Here is a 15794-nt window from a genome sequence, read left to right on the forward strand (position 1 = left end):
ACAAACAGCAAAAATAGCTACCCATCTAAAATTGGAGAGGAGGCATCCGAGAGCCTAGTACAAAGTAGGGACTCAACAAACATTTACCAGATATGTAAAATAAGGAAAGCTAGCACCCATGTTGAGAATCCACTGTCACGGTCTTTCTGCTTAGGAAGAAGGTTATATTCTGTTTTAACACATGTTAAACGTTGTTGAGTGGGACACAGATTACAGGACATCTGCTGCTAGGGTTATGAATTCATTTAGGCTTACATATGTACACACAAGGCATGCAGAGAGAAATTAATGTTGTAAAGTGTGCATCATGAAGTTGTTAGTGTATTATTTTAGTCTTATGAGTTTTTAAGTAACTTTTCAAATTCTTTTTTTTTAAAGATTGATTTTATTTGTTTGAAAGACAGAGTTACAAAGAGAGGTAGAGACAGAGAGAAGGGTCTTCCATCCTCAGGTTCACTCCCCAGATGGTCCCAACTGCCGGAGCTGTGCTGATCTGAAGCCAGGAGCCAGGTCCCAAGGGCTTCCTCCAGGTCTCCCATGCGGGTGCAGGGGCCCAAGCACTTGGGCCATCTTCTACTGCTTTCCCAGACCATAGCAGAGAGCTGGATAAGAGGAGGAACAGCAAGGACTAGAACTGGTGTCCATATGGGATGCTGGTGCTTCAGGCCAGGGCTTTGACCCACTGCATCACAGCACCAGCCCCTCAAATTCTTTTTTCTCATAATATCTGGTATATTTTCAGTAAGTATGTTAATCACAGAATAACACTGAAGTCACTTGTGTTTTGGGAAAAGAATATACAAATCTCATTATCAGAGAATGAAATATACAATATCAATAAAAACATAAAAGGAAAAATATGAAAACAATATGATAATTACAAAAATATATAAAATAAGAGCAAGTTGAGAAAGCGACTGAGATACAAAACTGCCTTTCCAAGGATTTTCAGTGGGACACTTAGAGAAAATGTTATGATGTACATCACAAAATAAGTAAGTGCTCTAAGAATAACCTTGCCTCATGAAAACTATACAGGGCCCAGATGTAAGGGGTTCATAATGGCCAAACAGGGACAAGTAGAGCATTAAAATCACCAATTATAATGATGGGTTATAGCCCAATGAATAAAATAATCATTGGAGGCACATTACATTCAACACTCGTCACATGTTCTCAGTTCTCATATTACTTGATTGATCAAACTAGTCAACACAGATGGTCCCTCCCTCCCTCTTTAAATATTTCTTGCTAACTTTGCAGGATGAAATTATTCTGGCTTTCCTTCCAACTACTTACTTGCTCCTACTTCTCAGTCTTCTCCCTGTTTCTTTCTCCTCTCCTCATACTCAACATTGGATTCTCCAGGATTTTGTCCTCGGTTCTCTTCTCTTCTCACCTGCTCTTCTCTCATGATCTCCTATGGCTCATTGATTTAAACACCTACACATTGACAACTCCCAAATTTACATATACCATCCAAGCCTCTCTCTTATCCAATAGATGCATGTCTTTTCTTGGCCACTTAACAGCTGATGAACACCTAATGGACACCTCAAGTCCAATACATCCAAAACCAACCAACCAGTCCTTCTTCAAAAACCTACTCCACCCTCCACTTTGGCCCAAATTTGATGACATCTTCTTTATCCTTCTAGTTGCCCAAGTCAACACCCTGGAGCCTTCCACAGCTTCTCTTTTTCTCTCCCACTTTCCCACCTAATCTAACAGGAAATTTGGTGGGTTTTCTATCCAAATGTATCTAGAAACCAGTTGTCTTGTTACTTCCTTCACTGCTAGCTGTGAGTGTTTTGAATGCTCAGATAACCACTGGGCTCAATTCCTCACCTCAGTCAAGTTTTTACTCAGAAAACATCTTCATAGTAAGTCTACCTGTACCTGTTTGGATAAAAATGCATTCCAATCCCCAGTCCTTACACTGTTTGTTTGCTTTCTTCCTTCCTTTATTTTATTCTTTTTCTTCTTTGGTTGGAACATGTCACCTTCCTAGGTGCCATATGATTTGTTCTTCATTATGCTCATTGATGTCTGGCACAGCACAATATGAACTCCACAGCAAGTGGATCTTAACATAGGAGCTCTGATTTATTGCAGGTGCCACATAACAGACACTTAATAAAATTTGTTGATTGAAAATTACTATTAAAAGTTATCTATGACATATCATTGTATTTTATTGAGATTCTCCCAAGAAACAGAAGCTACTGCTTCTGCATGTGTGTATATGGATTTATTAGGGGATTGGCCAACATGATTCCCAAACCTGAAAGTTTCATAATAGGCTATTTGCAAGCTGAAGAACCAGAGAGGTTGGTAGCATGGTTCATTCCATGGGCATGAGAGCCTCAAAAGTAAGAAGGCCAGTGGTGCCACCTTCAGCCTAAGGCTGAAGGCCTGAGGGCTTCCAGACTTGTTGATCATAGTCACAGAGTGCAAAGGCTGAAGAAGCTGGAGTCTGATGTCCAAGGGCAGCAAGAAGAAAACCACACCTCTTTCCTTAAGGAAGACCTAGAGGGAGAGTCTCCTCCTTCTTCTGCTTTCCTAGTCCATCTGGGTTTTGGCCAATCAGATGGTGCTCACCAGCATTGAGGGAGGCTCTTCCCCACTCAAATCCCTGACCCACATGCCAATCTTCTCTGGAAATACCTTCCAGACATACCTAAAAGTAACATTTTACCGTTTGTCTAGGCATCCCTCAATCCAGTCAAGCTGACATCCAAAATTAACTGCTGTAATAGTTAGGGGGAAAGCCAATTACAAAACCATAGAGGTAAAATGATGATGTAGAAGGAGGAGGGGAATAGTGTATATGCAACAGACTATGTCATGGTGTAGAAGAACATTTAGCATGGTGTTTACAATGGCTTTCTCTGGGTAATGGGCTCCTTACATAGTATCTGCGCTCTTCTTTTGGCCTTTGGATTTGCTTTTAAAGAGCATGAATATTGTGTGTGGATGGCTCTTGTAGTGAGAAAAATGAATGCCTTTGTTTTTTCTTTTATGGAAAAAAATAAAATTAAAATATCATCCAGGAAACTACATATTTACGAAGAAATATGATGCATATTTATAACTAATTCCTGATGGGAATGAGGTTAGTGAGGGTGCTGTAGCATCATTGTTACGAATTTGGGGTTTGGATCCAGATTGTTGTATAACTTCTGATTCTACCACTTATTCTGACCTTAAGTTATTCCCTCATCAGTCTCTCTTGTCTTTCTGCCTTCAAACAAAATGTAAATAAGTAAATGTGTAAATTTTTTTTTTAATTTTTAAAAAGGTAAAAAAAAAAATCTAAATCTCTGTAAATCAAAGTTAACTGAGAAGCCCAAGTAAAACACTTTGTCTGGGATCTAAGTTAGTATCACAAATGCTGGCTTTATTACTTATCTCATACTACTTATCTTATTAAACCCTCCCAACAAGCTTAACAGGAGAAGTCATTAAGCCAGTTCTCAAATGAGGAAGGCAAGACTAAGTGGTTTCTTGTCCCAGTAAAGGTTAAATCCAAGATTTTCACCTCATTCTGCCTGATATAAGAACCCAGGCTCACAGCAGTGCACCATACTTCAATCCAAATCTGCACAAGCATCACAAAAGCTGTGGTTTGTCTGTGGACACAAAGGAATCAGTGAGAATCAGAGCATTTCTTCCCTGCATTTACTTTTTATTTAAGATTTGTTTATTTATTTGAAAGGCAGAATTACAGAGACAGACAGAGAGAGAGAGAGAGAGAGAGAGAGAGAGGTCTTCCATCCATTGATTCACTCCCAAATGGTTGCAATGGCCAGAGCTGGGCCAGCCCAAAGCCAGGAGCCAGTAACTTCTGCCAGTTCTCCCAATTGGTGCAGGGGTCCAACTACTTGGGTCATATTCCACTGATTTCCCAGAATCATTTATAGGGAGCTGGATCAGAAATGGAGCAGCCAGGATTCGAACTGGCACCCATATGGGATGCAGGTGCCACTGGTGGCGGTCTTACTTGCTCCACCACAGAACCGGGGTTCTTCTCTGCTGTTATTTTTAAGAGAGATAAAGTGGGTATCTAGAGTCATAGAGAGAGAGTGCTAAGAGTGTTTGGAGACATTGAGAGTAAGGAAATCAAGATATTGGGATTCATGGACTTTGCTAACATTGCCTGCCTGGGACCAGGCCTACAGCAGGTGTTGCTACCATCTGAGCCATTGAGCCAAGGTCCCTTCACACACTTCTGCAGGTGCCTGTGCTGCCTTGTGGGACCTCGTCCTCTCAGCCATATTTCCCCAGGGCCAAGAGCACAAGTCCTTCCTGTTTTCTTCCAAGCCTTGACTCATTTCCATGGGCCTCTATTGTTTCCATTTTTTTTTCTCTTGTCTTTAGTCTCTGAAACCCAACTAAGGAGCAGTTTGATACAAAGAGTGATTCTTGAATTGAGAAATAAATAAGAATGCATCTGCTAGGGGACAGCTGTGATGAGGGAAGAGAGACAGGCTCGAGAGCTTCCTCCCCTGTAGTTCATCTGGCCTTGAAAGGATCACTAGGAAAAAGGACTGGGACAGTCAGGGGAGTAAGAGAAAAATGAAATCTTAATTTTCAAAGAGCCCGGGGAATAAAGATTCTTAGAAAAAAGGTGATCCTTGCGAAGATAAGATGGAGAGAAGGGTCAATAAAACAAGTAGCTTTAAATGAAAACTTTTGACTGCTCTGTTTTCCAGTCTCATTCCCACCTGCCAGCATGCATTCATGCGCATTCATGTGCTCTCTCTCTCTCTCGGTCTCTCTCTCTCTGTCACACACACGTATATACAACTTGCTGCTATCATTATCATCATCACAGCACGTCCCAATTCAAGGTATTCTAATCGGCTGTGTATGTTGAGCTTCACTGGACAGACACTCTGGTCTAAAGAACACCTCTGCACACAGCACACATTCCACACGACTCTATCAGCTTTCTTTATCTCACTCCCGGTGGAAAACCACCTGATACTGAAGGTAGAGAGTCCCGTTTAACTAAACCAAAGAGAACTTAATGAAACTGTTCAACAGTTAACAGAAATGTCTTGAACCAGAAATCATGAGCTTCAAGCTTTATATCCTCACTTCATAAAATGTTGGGACCTCAAGCAATGGTTCCCTTTCCAAGTCCTCACCTGCCTCTATTGTGAAACAAAAGTGATAACACAATCTTGCCTACCATGAATCCCTTCCAGTTCTGAAATTTGTCTATTTAGTCAACAGTATTTTCTCTTTTTCCCCAGAAACCCTTAATTTAAGGAATACAAGCTTCATGTGTTTCATAAATAGAATTTAAGGAACATAGATAGTGATTCTTCCCACCATACCTGCCCTCCCACTCCCACTCCCACCCTTCTTCCTCCTCCCAATCCTATTCCCATCCTTATTTTTTACCAAGATCCTATTTTTTTTAAGATTTATTTATTTATTTGAAAGGCAGAGTTACACAGAGAGAGGAGAGGCAGAGAGAGAGAGAGAGGTCTTCCATCCGATGGTTCACTCTCCAATTGGCCACAACAGCTGGCGCTGCACCAATCTGAAGCCAGGATCCAGGAGCTTCTTCCAGGTCTCCCACACAGGTGCAGGGCCCCAAGAACTTGGGCCATCTTCCACTGCTCTACCAGGCTATAGTAGAGAGCGGGATCGGAAGTAGAGCAGCCAAGTCTCGAACCAGCGCCCATATGGGATGCTGGCACTTCAGGCCAGGGTGTTAACCTGCTGCACCACAGCACTGGCCCCATTAAGATCTACTTTTCAATTAACTTTATACACATGTGCTTAACTCTATATCAAGTAAAGAGTTCAACAAATTTTATGAAAAAATTTGTTCTTCAACAGTCAAGATAAGGGCTGTTCAAAGTCATTGCATTTTGAAGTGTTAATTTCACTTCTACAGATTATCCTTTAGGTGCTCCACTGGTTTTCACAAATCAGGGAAAGCATATGGTATTTGTCCTTTCGGGACTGGCTTATTTCACTAAGTATGATGTTTTCCAGTTTCATCCATTTTATTGCAAACAACAGGATTTCTTTTTTTTCACTGCTGTGTAGTATTCCACAGTTTCTTTATTCAGTCTTCAGTTGATGGACATTTGGGTTGATTCCATGTCTTAGCTACTGTGAATGGAGCTCCAGTAAACATGGGGGTAGAGATAACTCTTTCATATGTTGGTTTCATTTCCCTTGGATAAATTCCCAGGAGTGGGGTGGCTTGGTCATATAGTAGGGCTATATTCAGATTTCTGGGGCATCTCCATACTGTCTTCCACAGGGCTATACCGTTTTACCAGTGGCTGTATCAGTTTCTGTAGTATGAAATATCTTTTTACATCCTTTTACTTTCACTCTGAATGTATCTTTGTAGGAAAGATCTGTTTCTTTTAGGCAGCAAATAGATGGGTTATATTTTTAATCCATTTGGCCAGTCTGTATCTTTTAACTGGAAAGTTGAGGCCATTTACAATGAAGGTGACTATTGATAAGTAACAACTTGGCCCTGGCATTTTTCCATATATATTTCTATTGTTTACTTTGGATTTTCTTTGTACTTTTACTGGGAGATTTTCTCCCTTTGCCTTCATTCATAGTGTTGACCATGTTTCTGTGTTTCTGTGTGTAGCACATCCTTAAGCATCTTTTGTAAGGCTGGACAAGTGGTGACAAATTCTTTCAATTTCTGTTTGCTAGGAAGGTCATTATTTCACCTTCATTCATAAATAAGAGCTTTGCATGGTACAGTATTCTGGGTTGACAGTTTTTTATCTTTAGACGTGGAATATATATCAGCATTCTCTCCTAGCCTGTAGGGTTTTTGATGAGAAGTCAGATGTGAATCTAATTGGAGATACTCTGTAAATAATCTAGGTTTCTCTCATGTACATTTTAGAATCTTTTCTTTATGTTTTATTGTAGAGATTCTGACCTTAATGTGTCATGGTGAAGATCTTTTCTGGTCACATCATTAGGAGTTCTATGTGCTTCCTGTACTTGGATGTCCCTTTCTTTCTCCAAATTAGGGAACTTTTGTGTAATTATTTCACTAAAAAGGCCTTCTAATCCATTCTCTCTCTTTCCACTCCTTCAGGAACTTCTAAGACCCATATGCTGGGTCCTTTGATAGTATCCCATAAATGTCTGACACTGTTTCTTAGCTTTCTTATTTTTTTTTTTTTTTGGTCTGGATGTAAAATATCCAGAGATTTGTCTTCTAACTCAGATATTCTTTCTTCTGCCTCATTGAGTCTGTTCTTAAGGCTTCCCACTGTATTTTTTTATTTGTCCTATTGAATTTTTCATTTCCAATATTTCACTTTGATTTTTCTTTAAAATCTCAATGTCATGGGAAAAAATTTTATTCATGTCATGTACAGATTTCTTTAGTTCATGAATTTGATTTTTATTACTTCTAAGTAATCCTACAATCAGTTTTTTGAATTCCATTTATGGCATTTTATCAATCTCTTCATCTTAGCATTCTAGTATCTAAGTATTCTATTCTTTTGGGGGTGTCATGTTGTCTTCCTTATTCTTGTTTCTTGAATTGCTGCATTTATTATTAAGCATTTGTGGTGATACTTCTTAGCTTATTTTTCCTCTCTGATGGCTTTTGTCTTTGAACTATGCCTCTGTGGTTTAGTAGTGTCCACTCTTTCAGTGAATACCTAGAGGCATGTACTGGGTTTGCTCAGGGAGCTCTGTTCAGTGCTCCAGGATTAGGGGAGTGACTAAGGTGACGCCAAAGTTGGACATGGTAAATCTCTTTTTATTTTTTATCAGAGGGAAGGTTTGTTCAGATCTGTTGGCAAAGTCTCACACTCACCTCCTCTCCTCCAAGGAGACAAATGCCTGGATGCGGAAGGAGCAAGTCCATTCCCTAGGGTTAGGGAGGATAGCATCTCCAAAGGGACAAGAGGTCTCCCCCAAATCTGCTTCCTTCAGAAACTCTGGAAGCGTGAGCTCCTGGACTCCTCTGCTGAGCAAAGGTCACACGTTGGGAATTAAGGGAAAGAAACACCTCCCTTTTTTCCAAGACCCTGCTGGATTGCAGCTGCCTGTCTGGGGGCAGAGATTTTCCCAGAGTCTGGCTTCAGATGAGTCCTGTTTGTTCCCACCAGTTTCTCATGCAGAGAACTCTGGGAACAGCTCCCTTTCCAGCTCCTCAGAGAGTCACAATACAGCTTAGGAAGAAAACTTCCCTCTGGCTGCTCCCAACTGGGATCAGGGACCACATCCTCTTGACGCCAGGCAAACCTGTGGCTTGTCTGCCTGCGTGGAGCTTGCAAGGCCAAGCACTCTGACTGGAAGGAAATAAGCTAGTAAACAAATGAGCAAGCAAGGCTCCAAAATGCCTCGTAGACCTGCCTGCCAGCATGCCCCAAATCTTCCCTGTGTTCTCATCTTTTGAATCAGAACATTGAAATTTTATTTTATTTATTTATTTTTGACAGGCAGAGTGGATAGTGAGAGAGAGAGACAGAGAGGAAGGTCTTCCTTTTTGCCACTGGTTCACCCTCCAATGGCCGCTGCGGCCAGCGCATCTCGCTGATCCGAAGCCAGGAGCCAGGTGCTTCTCCTGGTCTCCTATGTGGGCGCAGGGCCCAAGGACTTGGGCCATCCTCCACTGCCTTCCCGGGCCATAGCAGAGAGCTGGCCTGGAAGAGGGGCAACCGGGACAGAATCCGGCGCCCCAACCGGGACTAGAACCTGGTGTGCCGGCGCCGCAAGGCGGAGGATTAGCCTGTTAAGCCACGGCGCCTGCCGAAATTGTATTTTTTTAAAAAGTAATTGCTTTTGGCGGGCGCCACGGCTCACTAGGCTAATCCTCTGCCTGCAGCACTGGCACTCTGGGTTCTAGTCCTGGTTGGGGCTCCGGTTCTGTCCCGGTTGCTCCTCTTCCAGTCCAGCTCTCTGCTGTGGTCCGAGAAGGCAGTGGAGGATGGCCCAGGTCCTTGGGCCCTGCACTCACATGGGAGACCGGGAGGAAGCACCTGGCTCCTGGCTTCAAATCAGCGCAGTGCACCAGCTGTGGCGACCATCTGGGGCGTGAACCAATGGAAGGAAGACCTTTCTCTCTATCTCTCTCTCTCACTGTCTAACTCTGCCTGTCCAAAAAAAAAAAAAAAAGTAATTGCTTTTGCTTTTGTATTTTAAAGATTGATTTATTTATCTGAAAGTCAGAGTTACAGTGAAAAAGAGAGAGGGACAGAGAGAGATGTTCCATCCACTGGCTTACCCCCAAGATGGCTGCCATGGCCAGGGCTGAGCCAGGCCAAAGCCAGGAGCCAGGAGCTTCTTCCAAGTCTCCCAGGTGGGTGGCAAGAACCTAAGCACTTGTGTTTTCCCCAGGCACATTAACTGAGTGCTGGATTGGAAGTGGAATATCCAGGACCTAAAGTGGTGCCCATGTGGGATGGCAACAACATAGACAGCAGCTTAACCGGCTATGCCACAGCTGCTGCTGCTGAAATTGCGTTAATAAACATGCAAACATGCAGTGTTAGAAACAAGTTAGAGTGTCTGCTTCAATGCTTGTAACAAATGGAGTGACCACCCCCGCCCCAAGAGATATGTCCACATCTTAATCCTGGAACACACACAGGACAAGGCCATGTGAAGATAGGGGCAGAGATTGGGATTATGAAGCCACAAACTGAGGATTGCCTGGAGCCCCCAGAAGCTGGAAGAGGCAAGATACGCTCCTCCCCTGGAGTCTCTGTAGAGTTGGCCCTGCCAGCAGCCTGACTTTGGACATTTCCACCTAGGCCTGCGAGAGAATAAATTTCTATTGTTTTAAGCCTCTGAGTTTGTACTAATTTATCACTGCAGGAACAATACAATACCTTAGTGTTCCTTTGCTATAATAGCTCCTGCTGCTTCCCTGGCCCTTACAGCTCTGGGGCCCCGGCACCTGCTGGTTTTATAGGGAAGGGAAAAGGAGCATCAGGGAGTGCTACAGAAGGAAGGTGTGAAGAGTGGACCCAGGCAGAGCACAGAAAGTGGCAGAGGGGCCACACCAGAACGCCCTGGGGAACAGGAGAACCAGGGCGCCTGGGGCTGAGTGCAAACAAGGCGCAGTAGGGAGGACCCCAACAGGGCACTAGGCGGGTAAACTCAACCAACCACACTCCTGTATACACTGGCCTGGATATTCCCACAGTTTCATGTCACTGCAGCTTCCAGCCCAAGGCTCTGGGAATTGGACTCATTCCCAGAAAGGACTTCGGGTCTCCCCGGAGGAGCAGCGGATCCAATCCAGCCTCTTCCAAACAGGCTCTGGGCTGAGCAAAATGATTGATTCACAGCCTCCGCGGCCTGCATTTCTCCAATGTGCAGACTTGAAGAGCCAGCTGACTTGTGTGTGAGGCAAGTTCACGGCTGTTGGCTTCCAAGGAAGAAGTCTCAGGCAGCCCAACCCCGATTTGGAAGACAGCTTGCCTGTGATTGTCACACAGAGCACTCTCCGGGGACGAGGCAGCAGTGCTGGAAGTAGCACTCTGGCACGTGTCCAGCTGTGAGTAGGAACATGGTCACCAGTCCAGGGCCCCAGACGGCTGAATCAGCCTGCCTGAATTCCTTTCCTCTGCTGAATTTGCAGGCAGTGATCAAACAGCCTCCTTGAGAAGCACCTTGGGGATACAGGGGAGAAGAAAGCTTCCTTTGGGGTTTCCAAAACACTCCCCTTTCGAGCTTATTTTTACTTAGTCATTGCCTCCCTCCTGGCCTCCAGCCCCGGAGCCTGCATCCTGCCTGTGCCAGGTAACCTGAGCTCTGAATGTGCACAAAGCACCACTATGCCCGAGTGATGTTATCAGGTAGGCCTGGCCTGCTCCACGCGGTAAGACAGCAGCTGAGCCAGGGTGGCCAGGCTTGGAGCTGAAACAGGACTCCCCATGCTGCTGACTGAGGACAGAGTGGCCTCTGTGAGGAGCAAATCATATTTAGGCTCAGTCCTTATTAACATTGCAGTCATCAGAGCATTTTCTTTCCCTACTTTTAGCTCTACAACTCTATAGGTTTCTGTAGGCTGTGGATCCGCCCTGGAATTGACATTGGATGGAATGGAAGACGTGACTCTCCTTGGCTCCAGTCTGGGAGCCCATCAGAATACTGAGTGTGACTATAAAGTTTGATGAGGAACAAACCTGGTGGCCAAACCGTAAAACGTGATTGGAAACTCAAGTAGAAAATCGTGTGATCATCACAGAGGAAAATGAAGTCTTTTATCAGTGAGACTGCAGGTTTTGGAACCATATGACCCTGTATATATCTTTGCACCCTCCCATAAATCAGCTATGTAGATTTGGTCAGGCCATAGCATCCTCACCTCTAAAATGCAGACAGCAGTATCTCTGGGTAGACAGTGCAGACAATTTGGCACATGATGATGGGTGCTCAAAGAAACAGTAGCTTTAGTATTCAGTGAGTTCTCCAGGTCTTTCTTCCATGAACTGCTAGTTCTCCATAGCTCTGTCACACTCATGGGTACTCATTGTAAGGTCTTAGCGATGTACAGTGTGGAATTTGACACAAATTAGGAGATGATCTGCAACTAAACCAGCAAGTGTATGAAAAGCCTCAAGTGTGATTGCATCATCCTTTAATTACAATAGGTTTTATGAGAAAGGTCATGTTGCATAAAAGGAAGAAATTCGTGCTTCAGCTTCTTAGTCTCCCACCTGCAACTCAGCTGACATCCACATGATCACACCTCCATATACAGGGCTTAGTCAGGGGGAACCTAATGACACAGCCATCAGGGACCTCCACTTGAAGTAATGTAAGAAGATAGCAAAGTGGTACAAAACTCAGCCTGAAAAAATAAGAGAGCCCCATGTCTTTGCCACACTTGCTAGCTATGTGACTTGGGTCATGTCGAATCACTTCTTGAATCTCAGCGTTCTCATCATACAAGGACAATAGCAGAAGTTCCTATCTCATGAGTAATTGTGAGTCCACAGACGTCCCCGTACATGGTGCTCACTATTTGCTGATTTAATGACTTTTTGGTGGGAATCAGGCTAGGAAGAAGAGAAAGGCAATAAAGGACACAATTGGAGGCAAGCGATGTTTGTGGGACTTCTTGTAGGTAGGAGGCAGAATGCCACTCAAATCAACATTCTTCTGTACATTTTGGAGAAAATGAGGCCAGCCTGAAACTTGACTCAGTGGAGAATGGGAAATGGGAAGGAAGTAGTGTTATTTATTGCCTGCTATATTCATGAAAGTGATACGGAAGATAGATAGATAGATAGATAGATAGATAGATAGATAGATAGATAGAGATAGCCATTTGGGGTGTGAACCAGTGCATGCAATCTCTCTCTCTCTCTCTCTCTCTCTCTCTCTCTCTCTCTCTCTCTCCCTCACCTTGTTTGTGACTCTGCCTTTCAAATAAGTAAACAGGTAGATAAGTAAATTTTTTTTAAATTCAAAGCCAAAATCATCTGATATCAAAATCCACGGGCTTTCTTCTCCTGCTCTATACATCGTCCACTAAACCAGTGGTTGCCAATATCTGGTATGCATCAGAATTGCCTGCAGAGTGTTTTTGGAAACTCAGATTATCAGACACTCCCCCCCCCCCCATTTACTGAATTAGAACTCCTGGGTCTGGGCTCAAGTTGAAGTGTTTTGTAACTGCTTCACAGGGCGTTTTTCACATGGCAAGGATGGAGAATCACTTCTCAAGCTGTGTTGAGTTTTCTTATGCTCTCCCAGGGTGTACTCTGAGGAGTAGAGTTCTCCCAGCCATGCCCAGGGCAGATGAACTTTGTCAAGCCTGGAGGCCACCTGGTCAGAACAGGAACTAGAGGAACTCTGGGAGAGGTCAGGGCATTTAACAAACCCACAACTTCTTTTGTCTTCACCGTTCTTGACCTTGAAGAAATAGCATAGTAAGAAATAAATGGGGGCCTAGAGAAACCATCCACAACTGTGTATGCATGTTCCCTTCTAATCTTGCTGTATGCTCAAAATTTTTATGCAATCAAAAACCTGGGGCAGATATTTTATTCCACTCTGTCACAGATATGAGCATTTCCCTATATTTTTATTTTTTGCATGTCTCTTTATAAGCTTTTTTTTATTAAACTTTTATTTAATGAATATAAATTTCCAAAGTATAGCTTATGGGTTACAATGGCTTCCCCCCTCCCATAACTTCCCTCCCGCCCACAACCCTCCCCTTTCCCACTCCCTTTCCCCTTCCATTCATGTAAAGATTCATTTTCAATTCTCTTTATATACAGAAGATCAGTTTAGTATATATTAGGTAAAGATTTCAACATTTTGCCCATATAGCAACATAAAGTGAAAAAACTACTATTGGATTACTAATTATAGCATTAAATAGCAATGTACAGCACATAAGCTTTATAACTATTTTCACTGGTGTGAAATATTCCTCTTAGTGGAAGGGTCATTAACCTTTTTCTCTACTGTTGGCCAACTTGGTATTCCTAATTTGTCAGTACAGGCTGAGTATCCCTTACCTGAAATGCTTGGGACCAGAAGTGCTTCTGATTTCAGCTTTTTTTTTCCAATGTGGGAATAGTTGTATATACTAGATATAATAAAATATCTCGGAGATGGGACCCAAATCTCAACACAAAATTTATTTATGCTTCATAAATACCTTATACACTTAGACTGAAGATAATTTTATACAATATTTTTACTGCACCTGTGTTTTGACTGTGTTGTGTCCCACGAGGTCAAATGTAGAATTTTCCACTTGTGACTTCATGCTGGTTCTCAGAAAGTTTCATACTTTGGACTTTCAGACCAGGGATGCCCAAATTACATTACGGATAATTTTGATGTGAGTACCTGCCCAGGAGTTTCAGTTCCCTCCTTTGCTTCCATCAATAGCCTCTATTTAACACCTGCTATCTACAGTTTCTACATTGAGCAATGGACAGAAAAACTGAAAAAGATCCAGCTCTAGCCTTTAAGATCATTTTCTAGAGAAAACGCTGGAAAAAGCAAGTTTTTAAAATACTTCAATTAAAACACAATGAGTAGATAATAAAAGTGGTTTGGTGAAACAAGGATATTGGACAAGAAAAAGGACACTAACTGTTCTGACTGGGGAGTTGGGGATGGCTTGGGCAAGGCTTCCCAGAGAAGGGGGTTATTGAGCTGTCTCCCACAGAGCCTATGGTCAGGGAAGATGAGCCGAAGGGGTGGTTTGGACTTGATTTCCTTTCAAATGAGCCTGTCAGCTTCCTTTCCCATTTGTAGAACAGACCTTCCTGCTGTTAGAGATGATAGGCAGGCTGCTCTTGTGAGACCAGCAACAGAGGCCCCATCACTTATGGGTAGAAGACCCTTCCACTGTCTGCCTAAGGCTGTGTTGGGCCCTTTTGGCTGTGTTGGATTCCCTTCTTGCTGTATAGGTTCAATAAAGGATTCTATGAAATGTTCTTAGTACTAGAGCTCCCTGACACCTGGCTGGCCAGCACACTTCACAGAGAATTTCATTCTTCCTTAAAGGCCAGGTCAAATCGCACCTTCCAGCCCCACCAGGAAAAACCCAGGGCTTATGCAACAGGTGTGCTCACAGCATATCCAGATTGTCTGAGATTAAAGCTTATTCAATTTATGGGAGGTGAAAAGGAGGACTTTTAAAAAACAAAGTACATAAAATTATAGTTCAATTTTGATAGGAAAGTAAATATTTATTGAGAACAAAGAAAGAAATATAAAAATTTAGAAACTGGAAAGTACAATAAACATCACAAAGTCAGGAAAACAATACATTTTTTATGAATTAACTATCTAATACATTTTTATAGCTTCCCATACATTTTTAGCTGCATATTATTTTGCATGTGTTTATATGTATATACTATTTTGTATTCATGCATACCATTACAATATTTTCTTTTTTAAATATTTATTTATTTATTTGAAAGGCAGAGTTACTGAGAGGCAGAGGTAGAGAGAGAGAGAGAGAAAGAGAGAGATATTCCATCTGCTAGTTTACTTCTCAAATAGCCACAACAACCTGGGCCAGGCCGAAGCCAGGAGCCAGGAACATCCTCTGGGTATCCAATGTGTTTTCAGGGACCCAAGCACTTAGGCTGTCTTCCACTGCTTTCCCAAGCACATTAGGGGACTTGGGTCAGAAGTGGAGTAGTCAGGACACAGCCAAGCACCCATACGGGATGCTGGCATCAAGGCAGCAGCTTTATCTGCTATGCCACAATGCTGGCCCCTATTCTAATACTTTATAAAAAAGAGAATTGAAAACTAGTTTACTCTGTATTTTAGGTTTGTTAAGTTAAAAAATTTTTAGATATTGGTAGCTAAGATGCATTAAAAGTATAAGTACATTGATTTACTTCATTTTATATATTTAATTTTTTTACATTTTTATTATTATTTGAAAGATACACACAGAAAGAAAGAAAGAGGAAAGCATTTTCTTCTACTGGTTGGCTCTCTAAATGCCCATAATATCCAGGATTAGGACTGCCCTGGAAGATAGGAACTCAACTCAGGCCTCCCACATGTGTGGCAGGGAACTAACAACTTGAAACATCACCACTGCCTGCATTAGCAGGAAGTTGGAGTCAGGAGTTGCAGCCAAGTATCAAAAGCAGGTACTCCAACACCGGGCACAGACACCTTAAAGCCAAATACTTGCCTTTAATTTTATATTATAGCTACTGAGTTGTCCCTCAAATCATAGGAATAAGGAACTCTGATCAATTCTCTCATGTAGTTACCATTTTACACACACACAAGACAAGAGACACACACACACACTCTAC

This window comes from Lepus europaeus, chromosome 5 (assembly GCF_033115175.1).
Source record: "Lepus europaeus isolate LE1 chromosome 5, mLepTim1.pri, whole genome shotgun sequence".
Taxonomy (NCBI): Eukaryota; Metazoa; Chordata; class Mammalia; order Lagomorpha; family Leporidae; genus Lepus; species Lepus europaeus.